Genomic DNA, 22,533 nt, shown 5'->3' with positions numbered 1-22,533 from the left:
GTTCTATGGTGTTATAATTTTCATCCTCTGTTTTGTTAATATGGTATATTATGTTGGTTGATTTGGAAAAACTGTACCATCCTTGCATGCCCCAAATAAATCCTACTTGATTATGATGAATGATCCTTTTAATGTATTGTTGAGGGTGCTTTGTTAATATTTGCTGAGGATTTTTGTGATCTATGTTCATTAGGGATATTGGCCTATAGGTTTTGTTGTTGTAAGTGGTGGTGGTGGTTTTCTTGTTGTTGTTTTGTTTTGTTTTGTTTTTATGGTATCCTTATCTGGCTTAGGTATCAGGATACTGCTAGCTTCACAGAATATATTTGGAAGCTTCCTTCCTATTTTTTTGAATAGTTTGAGAAGAATAGTTATTAACTCTTCTTTAAGTGTTTGATAGAATTCACTTGTGAATCCATTTGGTTCTGGATTTTTATTTTTTGGTAGTTTTTGGAACACTGATTAAATTCCATTACTAGTAATCAGTCTGTTCAAATTTTCTGTTTCTTCCTGACTGAGTTTTAGGAAGCAGTATTTCTTCTAGGTTGTCCAGTTTGTTGGCATATAATGTTTCATAGTATTCTCTTACAATCTTTTGTATTTCTATGGTTTTAGTTGTTACTTCCCTCTCATTTTGGGTTTGTATTTATTCAGGTCCTTTGTTTTTTTCTTGATAAGTCTGGAGAAGTGTTTGTCAATTTTGATTATTCAAAGAACTAACTCTTGATTTAATTAAAACTATATATTTTTAGTCTCTATGTCATTTATTTCTGCTCTGATCTTTATTATTTCCTTCCTCCTATCACTTTGGGCTTTGCTTGTTCTTATTCCAGTTCTTTTATATGTAAAGTTAGATTGTTTTTCATTAGAGATTTTTCTTGTTTCTTACTTTTTTTTAAGAAAAGAGTGTGCATGGTGGGGGGAGGGGCAGAGTGAGAGAGAGAATGAGAGAGAGAGTGAAAATCTCAAGCAAGCTCACAGGCTCCACATTCAGCATGGAGCCAGTTGCAGAGTTCGATTTCACAACCCCAAGGTCGGTCATGACTCCAGCCATAATCAAGAGTTGGACTAAGCCACCCAGGCACCCCTTCTTGTTTCTTGATGTAGCGCTGTAGTGTTATATATTTGGGGTATGGCCATTTAAAGAAAGATTCAAATTCCTGAGGGAGTTTTGAATAGAGCTATGGAGGCTTGGGGCTGAAAGGAGGCAATCTCTACTTGAACTGGTTGATATGATAGCCTTAGTCACCTGCAAATATTTACATTTAGATTAACTAAAATAAGAATAAATGAAAAAAATTCAATTTCTTATTTGAATTAGCCCAGATTCTAGTCTCAATCAATACCTACATGTAGCTTGTGGCTATGGTATTTAGTGACATAGATATAGAAAATGTTCTTTATCACAGAATATTCCATTAAACAGGACTAATCTAGACAGAAGAGCATGAACAAAACTCAAGTATAGGAAATTGTGTAGTATATCTGTAAAAGAGTAAATGTTTTAGTTTACTTAGGTAACTTGAAATAAATAATTGGAAACAACTTTGGAAAAAAAATGGAATTAAACCATGGAAGCATTTGAGACTGAGTTTTGTTTCATTTTTTTTTAAGATTATTTATTCGAGGGAGAGCATGAGTGGGAGAAGGAACAGAAGGAGGAGAGAATCTTAAACAGACTCCCTGCTGAGTGTGGAACCCAATGTGGGGCTTGATCCTACAACCCTGAGGTCATGACCTGAGCCAAAATCAAGAGCTGGATACTTAACCACTGAGCCACCTAGGTGCCTCTTTTCACATAATAAAAGGTGATAAAAATACACACTAACAACGTTGATTTGATTGGAATCAAGAGTGGCTTAAAGAGGGAAGAGAGGGTTGTTTTATTTTTAAACTAGATGATAGTGGAAATGAGAAATTAGAGATTTTGCCCACCCCTCATTTGTTTTAAAAATATGTATGAATATATATTCTAGGTCAGCAATTTTCTAGACAAAGATATAGTGATAAACAAAATAGATAAAAATTCCATCTTCATGCAGGTTACATTTAATGGGATGAGTTGGCTAGAGTTTAAATTCATTTAGTTCTATGTACTTTTTACAACAAACCTGGAAAATGGGTATATTGGCTTATATTCTGTACATGAGATTAATTGCCAAAGGTTCCAAACTTCCATAATAACCATAATAATAAAGTGTTAATGGATGGTCACAGCTATATTATATGTTTATACAATGTGACTCAGGACTGTTCTAGGTATTTTACTAGTCTCATTTAACATTCCTAATCACTTTATAAAGAAGAGATTAGTATTTTAATTTTCTTTTAACAGGTGAGAAAACAGGTTTTTACATGATTTGTCTAACCTGACCCAGTAACTAAGCAGTAGTCCAGGATTTGAACCCAGGTCCATCTGAATCCAGAGGCAACTGTAATGTAGAATGCAATGCACATACATTTCTTTGGTCTTAAGTCCCATGCTCAGACTTAGAAAAAAGAAATCACACCAGTCAGTGACTTGATCTGCTGTGGAATGTGAGTAAAGGGAAATAATTAGACTCCTAGATATCTGTGTCATTCATTTAGGAATATACCATAACTATACCCAGACTTTACACTGTCCTCTGAATAAACTCTCAGTTCACATTGTCACTGCTCTGACCACATTAACATAGTGAAAATGGTCTGATGTCTTCCATGGGAATTAATCCTAAAAAGAGGGCAAAGGAAGAACAACATGAAAATATGTACCCAAGATGTGAAAATGAAAGGGATTTGAGGAGGAATATCCCTGTGACCACACTGATTGGGATAGGCATTTTCACTAACACTAAGAGGTACTCACAGCAAGTTCAGAGCTCTAGTACCTTCCACTGTCAAATCTTGAATTGATATTCTCTAACTCACAGTCTAAGGAAGCACTTACCTGAGGTAGCTGATTGGTTAGTTTACCTCTTTGGTGAATGAGTGACATTTCTAAGTATGGGCAAGTGGCTCAAAATTCAAGACCCTTCACTCTGACTCGCAGGCTTCCCAAGAGGGGGACTAAGGATGCACAGGCACTGGGACATCTGATTGGGTACATCCCTGCGGATGTTGTTTCAGCCCTTTGTGATCGGTTACAAATTGATACATTTCCAAGCATAAAGTCTCATGTAGTCACTGTCTCCCTTCACTTCTCTTCTAAGCTACATTTCATCAAACCCCATACATTTAATACCCTAAAAAGAGTCAGTCCTCTCTCACCTGCCCCTGCCTCACCCTTACCCATCCCCTCAGTTACTCCAAAGGCCTCCTAATCTTGCTCCCAATTCCCCATTTCCCTGTTACAATGCGATCCATTCAAACCTTTCCTCTGATTAGTCTTTTTAAAATTCAGATCTGGCCATGTAAATCCCTTGATTAGAAACCTTTATTAATCCCAATTGATCTTTGATGCTGTCCAAGCTTTTTAACATGGTTCCCAAGGACTCTCATAATCTGATCTTTTTTTTCTCATCAATTGACACTCCCCTGTGTGTGTTGTCTCCAATAATTTTCATCCATTTGTCCTTTCCTGAAATCATACCATGTACTTCATCATACCTCCTACCTTTGGAAATAGTGATATAAATTAAAATTCTTATGTTTTGTGTATTTACTTTTACTCTCACATATATTTTTAAATATTTTATTTATTTATTCATGAGAGACACAGAGGGAAAGGCAGAGACATAGGCAGAGGGTAGAAGCAGGCTCCCTGTGGGGAGACCGATGTAGGACTCAATCCCAGGACCCCAGGATCACAACCTTAGCCAAAAGCAGATGCTCAACCACTGAACCACCCAGGTGCCCCTTATTCTCACATATTAATTTGTAATTCCTATTTCTAACTTCAGGAAATACCTAAATCAGACTCCTGGGAATCCAAACCAAGCCTTGACTTCTTGAAAGATACTCTCTTCCAGGCCAGTGCAGAAGTCTCTGAAGCAAGATTCCCAATATTTCCCTGAACCCAAAACTTGAGATGGAGGTACGTGTGGTGAGGGCAATTTTATTTAAGAGCCTATACCTGTTGTTCCTCTACTTTTCCCTGCTGATAAATATACATCCTTGATGCTAATCATCTGCACATTCTGACAATGACTGCATAACTGATAACATATTTAATAGCTGAGTTCTGCTAGCCAGGCATCCTTTTCTCCTCACTCTCCTCCCAGGAAGGCACCTTGTGTCACTGGGAAAGTATGGTTCCTGGCAGCGCTGGGGACTAGCAAGCCTCTTAGGGACCATGGCAGGCACACAGTACTGGAAAGCAGAGGCAGCAACTGAGAACAGAGAACATGGAACCAACTGTCCTTCTGTGGGTAAACCTACTTTCTTCTTTTGCCACCAGCGGGAAAGATCACAAAGATCCAAAATGGCCAAGGAAAAGCAACACTGCTTTTGAAGAAAAGGGGGAACCAGGTTATTCAGACTGGTTCTAACGTGGACTTCAACAAAAGGGGCAAGGAAGGGAAGACTGTTCATAAGCACTGTTCATAAGACTGTTCATAAGCACTTATAAAACTGAGCCATACAAAGGTTGCCAATACAAACCCATGGGTGTGGGGCATCCTTAGGGATGAGCAGAGCGAGATATTTCAGGCAAAAGGTAACACCCTTGAGGCAAATTTTTGTCATTTGATTTTAGATGTCTTAGAGATCACAGAATCACTGAATAAGGCTTTATAGGCACAAATTCAGAAGTTTAACGAACTTTACAAACTTAAAATTTCTGGAGTCTCTTGCCTTTTGACTGTATCCTTTTGCCCAAAGAAAATGAATGATGGGTGGATGGCCATTTTCTCCTTTTGGTCTCAGAAATTTTGCCCTGGATTTTTATGAGATAGGAACAGTATCAGAATTCTGTACATCCTTCTTCCTTCCCAGAGGATAACCAGAAAGGAGTTCTCTTCTCTCAGGTGGATACTCTTCACCAAACAAAAACTACTTGTCCAAAGGTAAAAGCGTGGAGGCAAGTGCTAGGCTATTTGTTCTTCATATGCATACCCAAACATCACCATGTAGCACCACTCAATTTTAGAGTCAGTAGTGGGCACCTGGGTGGCTCAGGTGCTTTTGAGCCATGGTCTGATACAAAGGCAGATGCTTTTGTATCAGACCATGATCTCAGGGTCCTATGGTTGGGCACCTCATCTGGCTCCCTACTCATCAAGGAGTCTGCTTCTCCCTTTCCCTTTGTCTTCTCCCCTGTGCTCATGCTCATGCTGTCTCTCTCTCATAAATAAATAAATAAATAAATAAATAAATAAATAAATAAATAAATAAATAAAATCTTTTAAAAAAGAGACAGTAGTATTTACTGAATGACTTTTTTCCCCGGCTTCAGTTGTGACTCTTGAACACTTTGCTGGATTTTGGTTTAGGACACAGAACAGAATTGCTCTACATGCTACAGGGGAAAATAAACTGGAGCTTAGCACTGTGAAGGAGGGAAACAGGAATGAACAGGGAAGAGAGGGAGGGGATCAGTAAAAAATAGAATCTTTAGGTGAAGGAATGTGATTCCTCTCTAAACTTTGGAGACTATTAAGCTCACGTGGTGTTAAGCATCTACAGATTCCCTTGTGGAAATCAGTGAATGCTTTAGGTTTTGTGTGGATTGATGCTGAGCAAAATAGAGCCAACTTAAATGGCCAAAAGTATTAGAAGGTAAAGAGGAACATACAAGTTCCTAAGATAAATGGAAGTTTGGGGGAGAGCTTGAGCTTTTCTGGCCCTAGGGATTGGTAGTATCTGAGAAGAGTCTGCCCAGATCTTTATGTGCCAGCGTCCCTGAGCTGACATTTGGGTAACATCAGGTATTTTCGCTGACTCAAGTTTGATGTAGTCGAAGCCACCTCCAGAGGATAAGGAAAGGGCTTCCAGCCACAGTTCTAGCCTAGTATGAAGACCAGACTTTGATGTGCAAGTGCCAATGCCATGTGTCACCTCTTACGGAAACTCCAAGAGCAGCATTGTAAGAACTGTAAGAAACAGCCATTGACCTTCAGCTATACAGTTCTTGAGAAATATAAAAACTTTTCAAGGTTGATTAACAGGGTAAAAAGTGAGCATACAGAGTTGAATGAGGAACTGTATTTGTATCTAAAATAAAGCAATTGGGATGTGGACTTCTTCCATATAGAGAGGCAGTGTAGAATAACAGAAGGAGCTCACATCAATGATGTATCAGCTCACCCTCCTTCTCCATGGAGACCCCGATAATGTGGAAGATGGGTACAGGCCAAGAGCAACCCTTTCTCATGCCTACTTGACTGACATGATGGTATGTTTCAGTTTGTGCAAGCATGTCCCAAAAAGTTCAGTTTGGGGCCATTTGTTGTGGGATTGGATAAGTCACTTTCTTTCCCTGGTCACAGATTTCTGAAGCGAGGGGTTGAGATAGATGATTTTAAATATCCCATTTAGCCTTATGAAACTGAGTGTAGATTTCCATTCCTCAAAACTCATTCCCTTTAGAGCTTTGACTCTCAAGGATCCAAGTAGGAGAGAACATTTTGCCCTATATTCAGCATGCCACAGGTTTGAACTTCTCAGCTGTAGCTTTCGACTGTGCTCAAATGGCCAGAAGTGAAATGCTGTGGTGTAATCATAAATTAGTGACTAATGTGACTTTAAACATTTAAGATACAATACCATGCCAGACATATTGGCTGAATATTCATTAAGCAAAACATTTTTATCTCAAAATTAAACCAGTAAAATGTTCAAAATGCTTTGAATAGTGGCTGATCTCAACCCAAATTACTGTCACAAAATATGGCTCAGTTTTCGGCTTGGTAGAACAATGCCTATGTCCTTTCTCTGACATGGATTTTTCCCCCCACTATTATGATACATCCATATCCACAATTCAAAATGAATAGCTGTTTTCTTGGTAAAGAGAGAATTTTCAAAGAATACTCTCTCCTTCATGCAAGTTTGTTCATCACAACCCCCTTCTCTGATCTTGGATTTTGGGACTTCAGCACCAAACTGAGTAATAGTACTTTTACGACATTACAAATTTTTGTCAATCAATGATGACTTTCTGAGACAAAAGTGCAAAGGGAAAGAGCATGTATTAATCATTCAATATATGCCTAGCACAACGTCTCTTTCCCAGGCATTCACTGAAATCTTCTTAAATAGGATAAGTGAGCAAACACACACATGAGAAAGGCACGCTGTTCTTTCCCAATGAATGCCCAATGCAGTCCTCCAGGATAGTGATTGTAGTACTCACACTCCAGGAGAGAAAGGTGCCTGCGCTTCTGCAGCTAGCAGGCAAACAGTGGTGAAAGAATTTAAATGGATACAAAGCTCATACTTGATGGGAGAAAAGTGGAACTTAAAGATGTTTATCTGTGTCATAGGAATAACTATATATGAATTTGCCTTTACTCTACTGGGGACGTTATATGCCTGTAGATAGTATGTTGGAGTATAAGACCACAAGGTTTAGGATCAGAGAGATAGGTTTGATTCTCATCTCACTGTGCAGTGAGCAAGTTTATTAACACCAAGGCTCAGTTTCCTTATCCACAAAGTAAGGATCATATTACCTAAAAGGGTCATTCTAAAGGTCAGGGAAAATATGTACAGGGGATCCCCATATACCCTGATGTTTTCTGGTGTTCAACAAATGGGAGCTATTATTATTACTGTCGATGCTGATTAAATGTTTCATGAATGGGAGCCTCAATTACACAAACATTTAAGCAACTTGGTAGCATTTCAACTTCTGAAAAGTGAAATAACACACATAACCTTTTGAAACCCCTAATGAGCAAATGGAAAGTGAAAGTTCTGGCACTAAAAAGTCATTACTGTAAGAGAGGTAATTATTAGTGTGAGCTGCCCAGAGTATCACTGACTTGACTTCTAATTTTGTTTGGAACAAAGGTCTTAGCAATGCATAATCAGTTAAAACCCCTAAAAGAAAACAGACTTGCCAGAGCTGCATTCATCCATCCTTTCCTTACTGCAGAAGTTAAGTTCCTTACTATGGCTCTAAAGATCTACACACACTCTTTCTGCACCTTCCAGGTGAGTTTTGCTTTGTGTTTAGCAGTCACAAAGTGAATAACAGCTCGCATAGCTTCTTGGTTTCTGTATCAGCAGCTCTCTCAATTACACACCCTGATGTTCTAGGCCTGCCTGAGTGACTGAGTGGTGTTGCTAATGGAGTTTTCTCTGCTTATCCTGTAATAATGGAAAACTGTTTTGGTTTTATTTTTCTATGTAGTGTAGCTAGTTGTCCCTCAGTCTTTCTTTACATGCACAAACACCAAAGTAAGACTGCTTGATGGTGTTGCCAATCCAAATTGGTGTGAACATGTAGACTTCAATTACATTTAAAAATTAAATAAAAATTGAATTTAAATTCCTTTGCTTGATGCTTGAGAGAAAGATGCTACGGGAGGTAGGGGAAGCAGCAAGTCTAAGGAGAATATAGTGTCTAAAGACAAAAGTCCCCAGTTCAAATTTTGGCTAAGCAAGCATCATCATCTTCCTTGTCAGTATGAAAATAGCAATTATAACAATAACTATCACAAAAAAATAATAAGTATCTGATTTGTTCCAGGTCCAATAAAGCCATTTTAAATGTTTCATATCACTTGAATTTACAATATTAAAAGGAATATAGTATTTTTTTTTTCAGGTAAAAAATTGAGTCTCCAGTGATTATATTATGGCCTACATCTCTCAAGTTGCAAATGACAATGAGGATGCACATGGATGGTGTGACTCCAAATTCATGTTCTTTTAACTATATGATTCCATATTTCTACTCATATTCTACACCTGTGATAGTGTTTAGGTCACATGAACTCTCTAAAGCTCTGTGCTTTTATCTGTATAGTTGTTATTACTAATTGGAACACACAATTACTTGAGAATCAACTACAATAATACATAAAGACAGACATTTTCTGTTGGAATGTGCTATGTCACTAATAACTAGGCAAGTTTTACCCCTGACAAGAGATATTTTTATTTTATCACCTATCATTTTTATAGCAACAATATCTGCTACCTCCCCTCTACGGGGATTCTACCTATAAGATTGGGGACAGAACAGCTTTGCCCCCAGTTTTCCATTAGTTCCTTCCCTTTTTGCTTAGTGCAGTCATCAGATGAGTGCTGCCCAGTGGCAGATAGCAAATGGGGGGAATCCTCACTCTCAAGATTGCCAAGGATGAAGACATACACTAGAGGGTGAGTCTTCAGTTTGTCCTCATTTATGGCAAGCTCCTCAGCAAGGGGATCCCAGAAGTATCTGTAAGATGGATTGGAAATAGGCACAGAAAAGTCAGTTTGAGAAAGGTGGGATGAGCTCATCACAGGACATCTGAATCAGACAAAGAATGTTCTACTTTATGTAATCTGTTCCCTAAGCACTGGAAACCACCAGTGGTTCCTCCCCACAATAGTGGCTAAATCCAGTCTGCATGGGCAGCCCCGGTGGCGCAGTGGTTTGGCGCTGCCTGCAGCCTGAGGTGTGATCCTGGAGACCCGGGATCGAGTCCCCATTGGGCTCCCTGCATGGAGCCTGCTTCTCCCTCTTCCTGTGTCTCTGCCTTTCTCTCTCTCTGTGTCTATGAATAAATAAATAAAATATTAAATAAATAAATAAATAAATAAATAAATAAATAAATAAATCCAGTCTGCAGGATTTTAGCCCTTGCAGCAAACCCTTGCAGCTTAGTCATGGCCCCTTCAGATATGCCAGCCTTAGCAGAGCAGAACACTCTCTTCAGGAGTACCTACTTTTGAGCTCGGATGCAGGAACACCTGCAGTGTAGCCGTCCCCACCCCCTGAAATGTGAATTGCAGTTCTTTATACCCCTCCTCCAAACTTTTTAAGAATTTCAGTCTTTTCCCTTCCCATCCTGCAGTTGCCAACTCCATGATACCTTAGTGTTTCCTTTGTCTTTTCAAGTCTTACTAACAGTTTTATACCTAGTTAGTGATGCTCTTATTTTAAGCAGCCTTTGCTCAAATAGCAAAAGTGAGGAATTTTAACGAGTTTGCTATTATTCATCCCCTTGATAGGAATTGATCATAGCATAAACCAATTTACCCAACTCACCATCACTTACTAACATAACCCTCAGAGAAAAGATGAACATTAAAGTTTTTAAGAGGTGTGTGTGTGTATAGAATGTAGACCTACTCCTGTCACATGACCAGTAATTATGTCCCTTGAATTTTCAAGGGTCTTGTTTCTTTTTTTTTCCTCCAACTTTACTGAGATATAACTGACAAGTTTAAGCTGTGTGACTTATTGATTTGATACACTTATATATTACAAAATGATTAACATCATATAACACTTCCATTATGTCACATAATCACTATTCCTTTTTTTTTGTGATGAGGATGCTTAATATCTATTCTCTTAGCAACTTTCAAGTATATAATACAGTATTACCAACTATAGTCAGCATGCTACACATTAGACCCCTAGAACTAATTCATGTTCCATCTGAGAGTTGTACTCTTTGACCAACATCTCTCAACCATCCCTCTCTCCACCACCTCTAGTAATCACTATGCTAATCTCTGTTTCTCTAAGTTCAGCTTTTTTAGATTCCATATATAGGTGATATCATACATTATTTGTCTTTCTCTGACTTATGTGATATTGTAGCCGATGTTGCCATCTGATTAGAGTTTAGGAATAAGGATATTCAAAAAAGAAAGAGCAACTTCTATAAAATGTTTATATACATAAGTGAGATAGATCTGTATTCTAGAAACTGTTTTAAGTCGAGACAGTAGGAAAGCAGGTGGGGAAGTGGTGGGAAATGGACAGAGAGGTAGAAAGGGACTTACTCTGATGCAATGCTAAGATTTTGTTCTGTCACAAGACCAGAGGAATGCAGAATATGTGAATCTTTTTTAAAAAATATTTTGAACTAATGCTCAACTTACACAAAAGTTATAAAATATCATATCAAGAGTTTGCTTGCTTCCTTCTCCCCATATCCCCTAATGTTACCATTTTACACAACCACAGTAAAATGGTCAAGAATGGGAAATTAATAGGAGTACAATATTATTAATTCAACTACAGACCTTATTCAAAACTCACTAGTTTTTCCTGTTCCAGGATCCTGCCTAGGATCTCACATTGCATTTAGTTATCTTTCTTTTATATCTTTTAGTCTACGACAGTCTCTAGGTCTTTCCTTGTTTTTCTCATTATACTGACACATTGGTGAACACTGAGCAGTTATTTTGTATAATGACCCTCAATTTGAATTTGTTTGATATTTTCTGATGACTGAAGTGAGATTGTGAATTTTTGTCAAAAATGATGTGTGTTGGGCAGCCTGGGTGGCTTAGCGGTTTAGCGCTGCCTTCAGCCCAGGGCATGATCCTGGAGACCCGGGATCGAGTCCTACCTCGGGCTCCCTGCATGGAGCCTGCTTCTCCCTCTGCCTGTGTCTCTGCCACCCCCCCCCTTCTCTGTCTCATGAATAAACAAATAAAAATATTTTTAAAAATTATTAAAAATGATGTGTGTTCTCAGTGTCCTTTCATATCAAGAGGTTCCTAATGTTGCTATAAATTATTACCAGTGAGGTTAAATTTGTTTACATGGTTAAGTTGGCATCTTCTGGATTTCTCCAACTATCTTTCTCTTTGTAGTTGGTATCTATTATGCAATACATACATTGGAATGCTGCAAATACTATTTCTTTTTTTTTCAAGAATTTATTATTTATTTATTTATTTATTTATTTATTTATTTATTTATTTATTTAGGAAAGGGAGAGATTGAGCAAACGAGTTGGGGGAGGAGCAGAGGGAAAGGGACAAGCAGATTCTGTCCTGAGTGCAGAGCCGGATAGGGGGTTCAATCTCACCACCCTGAGATCATGGCCTGAGCTGAAATCAAGAGTCAGATGCTTACCTGACTGAACCATCCAGGCATTCCTGCAAATCTTATTTCTATTAAAACTTTCTTCCATGAATTTGAACATCCACTGGAAGATTTTATCAACATTTATTGCTGTGGTATTTGCCTAATGCTGATTTTCTATTTTATTCCTTCCATCTGCATAAATTAATTAGAATTCCTTTGTGAGGAAGAGCTGAGCACAATAGCAATATTATCTTATAAAAGAATAATATAGAAGAATAGAATATCAGATGCTGGACTGGAAGTAGTGAGGTTAGAGGTGTATAGCTTAGTGACTAAATATATGGAGAAGCAGAAGAAGAGAGAAAGCAAGGCATGGAGGAGTCTTTTGCTTTGGGTGGCTGCTGTTATAGATACTTGAGAGGAGGAACCCAGTAAAAGGGGTTGGTCCATGGAAGCATACCCTGATCTTTAAGGTGAAAACTCATTTGAAGCTTTATACTCTTTGATCTTCTTTTTAAAAATGGATTTTTAAAATTATTTATTTATTCATGAGAGACACAGAAAGAGAGGCAGAGACATAGGCAGAGGGAGAAGCAGGCTCCCTGCAAGGAGCCTAATGCAGGACTCTATCCCAGGACTCTGGGATCACTCCCTGAACTGAGGGCAGATGCTCAGCCACTAAGCCAACCAGGCATCCCTATTCTTTGATCCTCTTCATGAAGTACTTCCCAGATTGAGAAAGGGGGATTCAAATATCTGTTGTAGTTATCTCTGCAAGTTGACCAAATCGAAGAGTAGATGACAACATGGTCTAAAGTACTAAATCTATATATACATGTGAGGTGTTATAATTACTGTCATGTTTATCCTGCAGACTCATCTAATGGACACAATTAAATACAAATACATGGGACAAGACCTTTCATGATGTGACTCCTGCCCACCCTTGTGGCCTCATCTCTAGTCATGCCTTTCCATTTCAGATCCTGTGTTTAAGTCGAATCAAACAACTGACAGTTCCATGAATATGCTGCAGCATTTCATATTTCATGCTTTTGCAAAGTTTGCTCTTTGAGCCCACCCCTAACCTTCCAACATAACTACATCCTCTGGTTGACTCCTACACTTTCTTTTTTATTCAATGTATTTATCTCCTCCTCTAAAGCTTTCCTGAAAGCCCCAGGCTACTATGAAGAGAATTTGTATATACCTCTACTATTATATTAAATACATTGCATTACAATAGTTGGTTCATGCTTTTAAACAATTTGATAATAACATTAACTTTATACTAAAGTACATAATATCTATGAATTGCTTGTTATAAGTCAATACCTGCACTATTTTATTTGTCTCCTATAATGTGGTTACTACTATTTTTACCCAATCTATAGAATAGGAAACAGACTAATAGGTAAGAGGCAACTTGACTCAGATTATTCAACTGGCAATTTTGTCCTAAGTTGCCTGTCTACCCAGGCTGTATAGCAAACCACAGGATCTAATATCCTTCTCTCAAGTCCTTGGTCTTCTAGAGAATGGACAGTCTTTAATCTTTCCCTTCATGCCACTGTATAAACTGGGAATTGACAATAATGGAAGAGACCAATATCTCCTAGTTTGGCATGTTGGAAGTAGAACGTGTGTGGGAGGGCACTGGCCTTATAGCGCTCATTCACCCTGAAGCCCTTACGCCTTATCAGGGTCTCAAGTAGCCATCAAATGCTCTCTAGAAAAGATGCAGTCCCTCGGTCTATTTTCCTCACATACACATTCAAGTCTATTAGGTCTGGCTTTGTTTTGTGCAACCAGCTGAGTCAGCTACATATGTGGGAAAAGCTTCTGATCAGAGTGAGCTAGTCATCAGACACAATGGGTTCTGTGATGTCTCAGCCCTGTAGAACTGTAGCTGTTGTTTCCTGGACTTCATCCTCCCCTGCAACTGGCACTGGCCCTAATTGTGACCAATTTGGAAGTTCCAATTGCATCTGCTGTGATAAAATATGTACAGAAATAAAAAAATAAAAAATAATAAGAAAGAAAACTCACTTGTGTGTGTTGGGGGGGAGGGGACTTCACAGATTTCTAATGAGTACTTAAAATGAAAATGTTGCTCTTCCCATCAAATAGAATTGCAATTTCCCAGGGTGCAGGTTTCTCTGCTCATGGGCATGCACGCAATGGATATTTTCATCAATATGTCTCCCCACAGTTTTGTTGAGGTTACCACTTAGAACTGAGATCTTGAATACAGTCTTTTAATAGGGCCTAAAATGGTTGGGATGATAGGGCATCTCAAGTCATCATAAGATACAATTATTACCAGACTGAGGAGGCACAAAACACCAACAAAATTCTTAGAGTGTAGGGTCAATCTAGGTACTACTACTATTTCTTTTTGTCCCCACTGTGGCAGATAAGTATTTTGTATCTGGTAGATATTTAAGCACTGTTTGATAAGTCAATTGAAGAATACCCCAAATATCAACAACAACAACAACAACAAAAGTAGGAAGACAAAAAGGAAGGTTTGGAGAAGGGAAGAGATATGTCTTTAGCCATTAATATTTGTAATGCTTGAAATTTATTTACCCTATAGCCCCTCAACCTCACAAAAAATATGAAATAATTATGAAATAATTATTTTTATTTTATCAACAATGAGGACTCTAGGGCTTAGAAGACCCCTAAGGAGACACCCCCCCCATGTAGCTTTGAGAATCTGAGAATCTTTATTCCGTTCTAAATCAAAGTTAAAAAAAAAAGACTCCTCTTCTGCCACCCACATCCCCTAGGCAGCAGCTTCAAGCTCTCATCACACATCTAGAGTTGGATCACCTAGGCTGGATTCTGATTCCACCCTATACTAGCTGTGTGGCTTTGAGTGAATTAACTAACCTTTTTAAGCCTCAGTTTCCCCATCTGGAAAATGAGATTAATAATAATATCAATTTCATAGAGTTCTTGATAAAATAAAATTTTTAAAAAGTCCTTAGAATAGCATCTGAACAGAGCTGCATTTAATAGTAATACTAATAGTCATGATATGTTCATGAAAGCATGTAATCAATACATATTACACATGTCATTTCAAATCCACACAAGAGCCATGAAAAAGAAATAAGATAACTCCTTTTCTGTAGATCAGGAAACTAGGCTCAGACAACTCAAAGGCCTTGCTCCAGCTCTAGAGCTAGTAAATGAGAATGCTAAAATATATCCCCTTTAGTTTCTAAAAAAATTTTTTTTTATGATAGTCACAGAGAGAGAAAGAGGCAGAGACACAGGCAGAGGCAGAAGCAGGCTCCATGCACCGGGAGCCCGAAGTGGGATTTGATCCTGGGTCTCCAGGATCAAGCCCTGGGCCCAAGGCAGGTGCCAAACCGCTGCGTCACCCAGGGATCCCTATCCCCTTTAGTTTCTAGATAGCATTTTATTTTACTCCCTACAACTTTTAAAATTCATTTTTATACTCTGTTTTCCCCACTAAACTATAAGTACATGAGAATAGCGACTATACCTGTTTTACTCATAATTATTTTCCCAGTACCTAAAACAGGACCTGAAATAAATTATCCTTAATAGTAAGTGAGTGAGTGAGTGAGTGAGTGAGTGAATGAATGAATGAACGAATGAATCAAAATGCAATATATGGACCACTAAGGTCACGAAGAGGAAATCCAGAGGGCTAGGATTATTCCCAAATATATCACTATTCATCAGGGTGATGTTAAGCAAGTCGGCCCATTCTCTTGAGGTTTGGCTTTCTTTTCCCCCAAATAAAGATGCTAGACTAGGGACACCTAGTGGCTCAGTGGTTGAGTGTCTGCCTTTGGGTCAGGGCGTGATCCCAGGGTCCTGGGATCCAGCCCCCATCAGGCTCCCTGCAGGGAGCCTACTTCTTCCTCTGCCTGTGTCTCTGCCTCTCTATTTGTCTCTCCCATGAATTAAATAAAAATATTTTTAAAAGATTCTGGGTTAGATAATTTCTGAATTATGGATAATTTCTGAATTTCTGAAGTTTGGAAATATCCAAACTTCCTTGATTATTTGAAGAAAAGGCCATAAAATCTCAGTATGGCCATTAACTAATATGTGAAATGGTACATTCTTTTCATCTTCATTTTTCCTTTCATTATAAATAGTGTGAATCTTAGACAAAGTCACATCCCACCTCCAGAGGACTACCTAACTATCTCATCTGCTGTTTTTAGGGCATTTATTTTCAGGGTCAGAGATATTTCCTCCTCCTTCTCATCATCATCACCTCCACCATCATCATCATAGAGCACTAATAGTTGGTGAAGGCTCCTTATATGCAAAGCACCATATTAAGTATTTTATAGATGTAATCTGATTCTTTCATCAAAACCTTGGGGAAGATATTATCGTGAACCCCATCTTATAGGAGAGGTAACTGAAGCTGAAAGTTTTATAAACTTACCTAACTGCCATATAGCCGGTGAGGAGAGAAATGAGCAGTGAAACCCAGAACTGGGAAACCTTTGCTCCCAGTTACTGCTCCTCTTGCCTTTCCATACAAGACACTGGGAATTTCAAAGTAGGAATAAAATGCAGGTGAAACATGAATTAAAATATGCTTCTTGTCCAAGTCCTTCTTTATAACAAAGAGAAAAGCTTTGATGCTAAAATGATTAAATATATAATTGTTCCTCTGACAGTATGGTGTATGGCATTGTACCATTTCTTCGTGAGATGCTCATGAAGGTAAATGGCATATGCTGTTAGCAATTCCATTAGCTCATGTTAAGAACTTCTATAACCCACCACTTCATAAAGGCCCGTAAGTGCTAAGGAACAGGAAAAATGCACCAGGATAATCAGAACATGAAATTATTTTTAATCACCAGAATGGTCCTTTTAATTCTCTGAAAGAATTTTTTATAACATGTAATTTAAGTAAATAAACTATAATATTTTCCTGATTTCTATACCTTCACTTTTTCACATTATGAATATCAGAATTAATGTTTGCTAAGAGCAAATAGGAGTAAAATTAAATATTTTCAATAGAAATGATAACTAAGTACTTGAATAACAGAATTGTTTGTTTAAACAAAGTAGACTAGTGTTTTATTCCATCTCAGGGATTCCAGTTCTGCCACTCTATTCTGCATTTGTTCCCAAAACAATAATTAAGAACACATATTCAGCTAAATGGAAGAATAAGGAAATCTGACTGCTTTTGTATGTCAGAAATCTAAATATAACTCACTACAGCTTTCAACATTTTCTGAACAAGCCAGACTTGCTCCTATCCCCAATACTTCGAGCCTGGTTCAAAGACTTTGAACTCTGTGCTATGCATGGGTGGGAGGATCTTTGAAAACAGCATCTCACTTGACACACTCCTATTCTTCATTAAAAACTAAACAAGTAGAACAAAACATATGCAGCTGAAAAGATCAGATGCTTTTTCTTTTGTTCTCTTTCCAGAGATAGTGGCTCCTTTCCCTGAGATCCAAGGTAACATCTTCATTCCTCCATGCTTGAGATCTCAAACTGTCAGCCAATGGAGGGATTTAACAAGTAAATACATTAAGTGTTTAAAGAAAGGAAAAAAATAGCCAAGGTCTTAAAATGGACCAGTTTTATGTAAAAAATCTGAATTTCCATTTCTCTTGGGGAAAAAAAAGCAATAAAAGAAAAGAACTGACTGTAATGGGTTGGCTGCCCCCAAATGAACAGTCACCTGAGGCTCAGAAGCAGTTGTACCTTCAGAGAGGACAGGCTCCCTAGTACTTCATGAACTTCACAGCTCCTTACTCTTTATATTTGACCCATTTCATTTATTTTGTATTTACTATAGTATATGTAAGCATTTGGGATGACACCCTTGCTCTATGATAACTATCCCCTCCTCACTATGAAAGACATGCATTTTTCCTCTGAACATGTATTTTACACTTATTTTATATGAGATTCTATTTTAAACAGTTTACAATAGCTCATTTAATGCTCACAATTATCTAATGAATAAGGAATTTATATGATCTCTACAAATCCACTACAGAAAATGAGCATAGAGAGCTTAAATAATTTGCTCAAGGTCATACAGTTACTATATCTTGAAATCAGAATTAATCTCTGCATTCCACTAACTTGAACATGATCTGTGCTAGTAAGTGCTCAATTAATGGTGGTGCTATATTTTCAACTGAAGTGTTAATATGATTAATATTAGATGTCAAAATGTTTAAAGGACAATTCATTCTGTAAAAACTCCCCCCTAAAAACCTCCTCCCCCTAAAAAAAAAAAAAAAAAAAAAAAAAAACAAAGGAAAAAAAAACATTCAGGGCCCTTGAATCCTTTGACTTGATTGGAATACATAAGAAGAGTGGAAGAGCCTTACCTGGATTGGTATTGGGTGTGGGGGTGCTATCTCCTTTATTTCAAGCATAGAGCATGGATAGGATGACTATGACCTTGCTGTGTGTGTTCCTGAATTGGGATCTTACTCTTGCCTGGGATAGCTAATAGGCAAGAACCTGGTTGACTGTTTGCTTCAGAGTGGATACAAAAGAGTACTGCTATATTGGGCTCGCCTTGCAAGTCCCAAATTAATCAAGACAAAGGATATACAAGTGTTTACTATGGTTCAGATGTGGATCACAGAGGACGGAATTCTGAAGCAAGAGTTATCTTGAGGTCCATTTAATAGGCCTACAGAAAGGGCAGAAGAGATTTCCACCCCTAGACACTGCACTTGAGTGTGGCTGACAAGTCCTGAGTTAAAAAGTGCCAAATCATCATCAGGAAGAGGGATGCTTCTGCCTGGGTTAAGTGAACTGCAGTAGAAAAATCTTCACAAATGGAAATCTCTGAAGTATCACAAAACTGTCCATGAGAAAATGCATGTCTTATAAATATCTGTATGTCTGAAGACTATGAGGTCAAATTAAGAAACTAGGAATTGAAGTAAAATTTCTCTTCATCATCCTCGACAGTCAGAAACTAGTTAGCAAGCTGGGTGGTGAAATAAATGAGCCAGCCATATCATTACTTCCAACTGCCAGCTTCCTCCACCTAAAGTAAGTTGAAGACAAGATTTCATTCTGAATTAAGCACAAACTTTGCTAAAAATCTTGTATTGGACTTACACTGTATTTGTAACTTGTGACTTTATAACTTTCTGATACCTGATTGTGAGCAGAAGAGTCATGAGACTTTTGAGTTTTTACCCAGTAATGTGAGAAAACATAATTCCCACTGAGTAACTTTTATAGGAATGATAAGAAATGCAAAGAATTTTAATTGTTATAAATTGGTTTCTTCCACATCAAAGTTATAAAAATGGTGATGATGTTGATGATAATGATGATGATGACACTGATCTGATTATTCTAGGGGACACAGCTTGTGTTAGTATGATTAAGGACAAGAGCTCTGGATACTCCTTTTCTGTTATTTACTATCTGGCATTGAGTAGAATATGGAACACCTCCAAGTCTTTGTTTTCTCTTCTATAAAATGGTTCCGTTTATAAAAAGCCTTAAATATTATATAGAGTACTTAACATGATAATGCATATAAAGTACTTAATATAGGACTTGAATGTATTAAGCATTCAACAATAGAACCTGGTTAGCTACTGCAGTAATGATGATTTCTGAATGAGTAGATGAAGGCTTCACACCGACAGCTCTGCACATCGGTCGTTTCTCTAGTAACTCAGCTTTGTCTCAGCCCTGACTTCATCTTTCTCTGATCATGTATTTATGTATCCATCTAATGTATTTGAAGATTTCAACATCTGAATTTTGGGAGGTGACATGACTCAGTACATAGCACTGTTCAATGGGGGATTCAGTGGAGATGTGGAAATGAAAGACAATCATAATCCTCAAGGTGTTTACAGGTGAGGTAGACCCAAGAAAAAATATTTTATTTGCTGGTGTGATGAGATATGCAAAATGTTTGCAGGTGGATTGTGGTAACTACTCTACTAGGGATGCCATCAAGACACCAAAGCCTGTTAAATAAATGCTATCACTGCAACTTAGAATTATTAGTTATAGATCAAACTGTACTTGTGTGCAGAGTATTTGCTTCATGTATTATAGTGCTATTAGATTTAATTCTACAAAGAAGCCATACAGACCTGCATTATGATTATATTCCTTTTACAAACAAAGCAAGTGAGGCTGGGAGGTTTGAAACTTGCTTTAGATTACTAGCAATAAGTGACAGAGTTCTTAACCAATTTTTAAAAGTACAAGCTTTTCTACCTTAGGCCAATGGGAATAACAACAAATTTTGGATGATGCTTTGTGGAACACTGATTAAAGTCTGGTCTGAATCTGAGACGAGGATCAGAGAGAAAAACTTAAGGGCTATGCCTTTGGAGCCAATGTTTCAATCTAGGAAGTAGTGTAAGATAAATAATATTTTTAATGCTCATGTAATTTCTGCTCAAGTTATACATAAGCATTTGGCCAATGACATAAAATATAGCTGTTAACTTCTTATAGTTACATTAGAATCACAGGGAGGGTTTTGATGCTCTACAACTTTCCTGACCATTCCATAAGAAACATTTTCTTGTGTTTTGTTTTGTTTTGTTTTGTTTTTGGTCAGGTTTTACCATAAAAAACAATTTAATAAACCAGATATTCCTGTTGAAATATTTTATTTATTTTGGGGCAAGGAGGGATTTTCATTTCAAAAGGAAGGTACAGATCCCTAAAAATCAGAAGATGAAAATTTAAATGAAAATTCTCAAAAAGGTTGAGTACCAAGCAGGACAAGATTATATGAAAGCCAGCAAGCATTTATCAAGCATTTATAATGTTCTAGGTGAGTATCTAAAACACATGTACTTTTGCATTTAAACTTGGAATGAATTAATGAGGGATCTCCCTTATCTTACAGACTATAACCTGGGGTCTAGTAAGGTGCAGTAAATAAGCCAAATGGGCAGTGGTGTCAGGATTCAGCCTTAGACAATGAAATTCTTTTTTTTTCTTAAGCTTTTATGTATGTTATGTATGTATTTAAGAGAGACAGAGAGCAAGTTGGGAAAAAGAGAATCCCAAGCAGACTCCCCACTGAGCATGAAGCCCAACACGCAGCTTGATCTCACGATCCTTAAGTCTTGACCTGAACCAAAATCAAGAGCTGGATGCTGACTGAGCCACCCAGGTGTCCCTAGACAATGAAATTCTTGAGTACGCCCTCTTCAGCAAGGAGGGGAGGATGGTTGTCTAAAATCTCAGGTGCATTCCAGAAGGAACCTTAGAGCTCACTCCATGCAGATATTATAGATGGACTATTAAGGCCTCGAGCATGGAGGTGGGTTGCTTAAGTTCCAACAGCTAAAGTGAGTGGCAAAGGCAGATTAGTTGGGTTTTGCTATATGTTAGAAATTGAGCTATTATTTAATCTTACTCTATATATCCATCTAGAAAATATTTTTTATGAACCTAGTATCTTCAAACAAAAAATATGAATCAATTTGGAAATACACATAAAACAAGATACAAAAGTAAATTAGGAAATAGAAACAACATAAAAATAAAGATGAACTAGGATAAAAATCAGTATCTAACACATATTTGTTAAATTATAGACGATTTCTAGTGGAGATTTGCAGAGAAGAGTTAACATAATACTTCTGAAACCAAATCCTTAAAAGGCTCTTTTTGCCAACTTTGGCCCATGGCTGGCCTCTGGGAATAGGGATTTCAGGTGGGTTCCTATACTGATAAACGTCTCACACTTGTCACAACTCATTACTGGAGAGGAACTAAGTGTGCCCTGTGTGATTCATTGGGAGAGAACTCTCGGAAGCCTGTGTCTGGTTTCCCTAGACTTTATTTCACACACCTTTTCCCTTTGCTTATTTTGTTTTGTATCTTTCCTCTGTAATAAATTGTAACTCAATAATAACTAGTATTATTCCAACTATTATTTATGGTGTGGCTACTCTAAATTATAGACAGTCTTAATTATTCCATGTAACATAATGTCATTTATTCTCCACAACAATCCCATGTCATAATTATTAGTATGCTCATCTTAAGAAGACAAAATTGAGTCTGAGAATAGTTAAATAACTTGTCCAGGATCCCATTTACCTGAGGCCTGTGTTTTCAGCCCCTGGGAATCATTGTTATCCTCCTGTTCTATTCGTATCAAGATCAGAGAGAATTTTCTTCCGTGGATCTCTATAGAGGAAACACTGAAACTTTATTTGATAATATCTTTACAGTAAATTCAATAGCAAGATTTATATGAATCTATCTCATAATGTCTTTCCATGCAGTCAAGGCAAAGCATTCTACTCTTGCCACACATCTCCCAGGTTAGAAGAGAAGGAACTTGATTCTGGATCTCCTAAATCCAAGTCCTCTATCGCTGCCTTTTCCATTTAGAAACATTGCTGCATAAGATGGGTGCAAGCCTATTGTAGTCTAAATTTTTTTGCACAATAATCTTTGAAAGATACTTGTCCTTGAAGGAAAAACAACCAAGATGGGGGGCAGAGGTAGGAAAGCAGTAAGAAATCTTATATTGTTTGAGGATTTATGAAAATACTTGAAATGGAAATTCTTCCCCAGAACTCCATTTTCCAGCTTGAGAAAACTGGAGGTGCAGAGGTAGCATC

The 22,533-nt window shown here is 37.7% G+C and overlaps 1 long non-coding RNA gene across 1 annotated transcript; it reads right to left on the bottom strand.

Annotated features, from left to right (window-relative positions):
• Positions 1-9,042: 9,042 nt before the first annotated feature.
• Positions 9,043-22,089, bottom strand: LOC119864969. Its single transcript, XR_005375611.1, has 3 exons — positions 22,004-22,089; positions 16,350-16,452; positions 9,043-9,310 (listed from the first exon to the last, which is right to left on the bottom strand). It is a non-coding gene; the product is annotated as an uncharacterized LOC119864969 (long non-coding RNA).
• Between the last annotated feature and the right edge of the window lie 444 nt (positions 22,090-22,533).

The sequence above is a fragment of the Canis lupus genome, chromosome 21 (assembly GCF_011100685.1).
Source record: "Canis lupus familiaris isolate Mischka breed German Shepherd chromosome 21, alternate assembly UU_Cfam_GSD_1.0, whole genome shotgun sequence".
Taxonomy (NCBI): Eukaryota; Metazoa; Chordata; class Mammalia; order Carnivora; family Canidae; genus Canis; species Canis lupus.
Note: the sequence above shows the minus strand (reverse complement) of the source record. Positions and strands in the feature narration are given on the sequence as shown.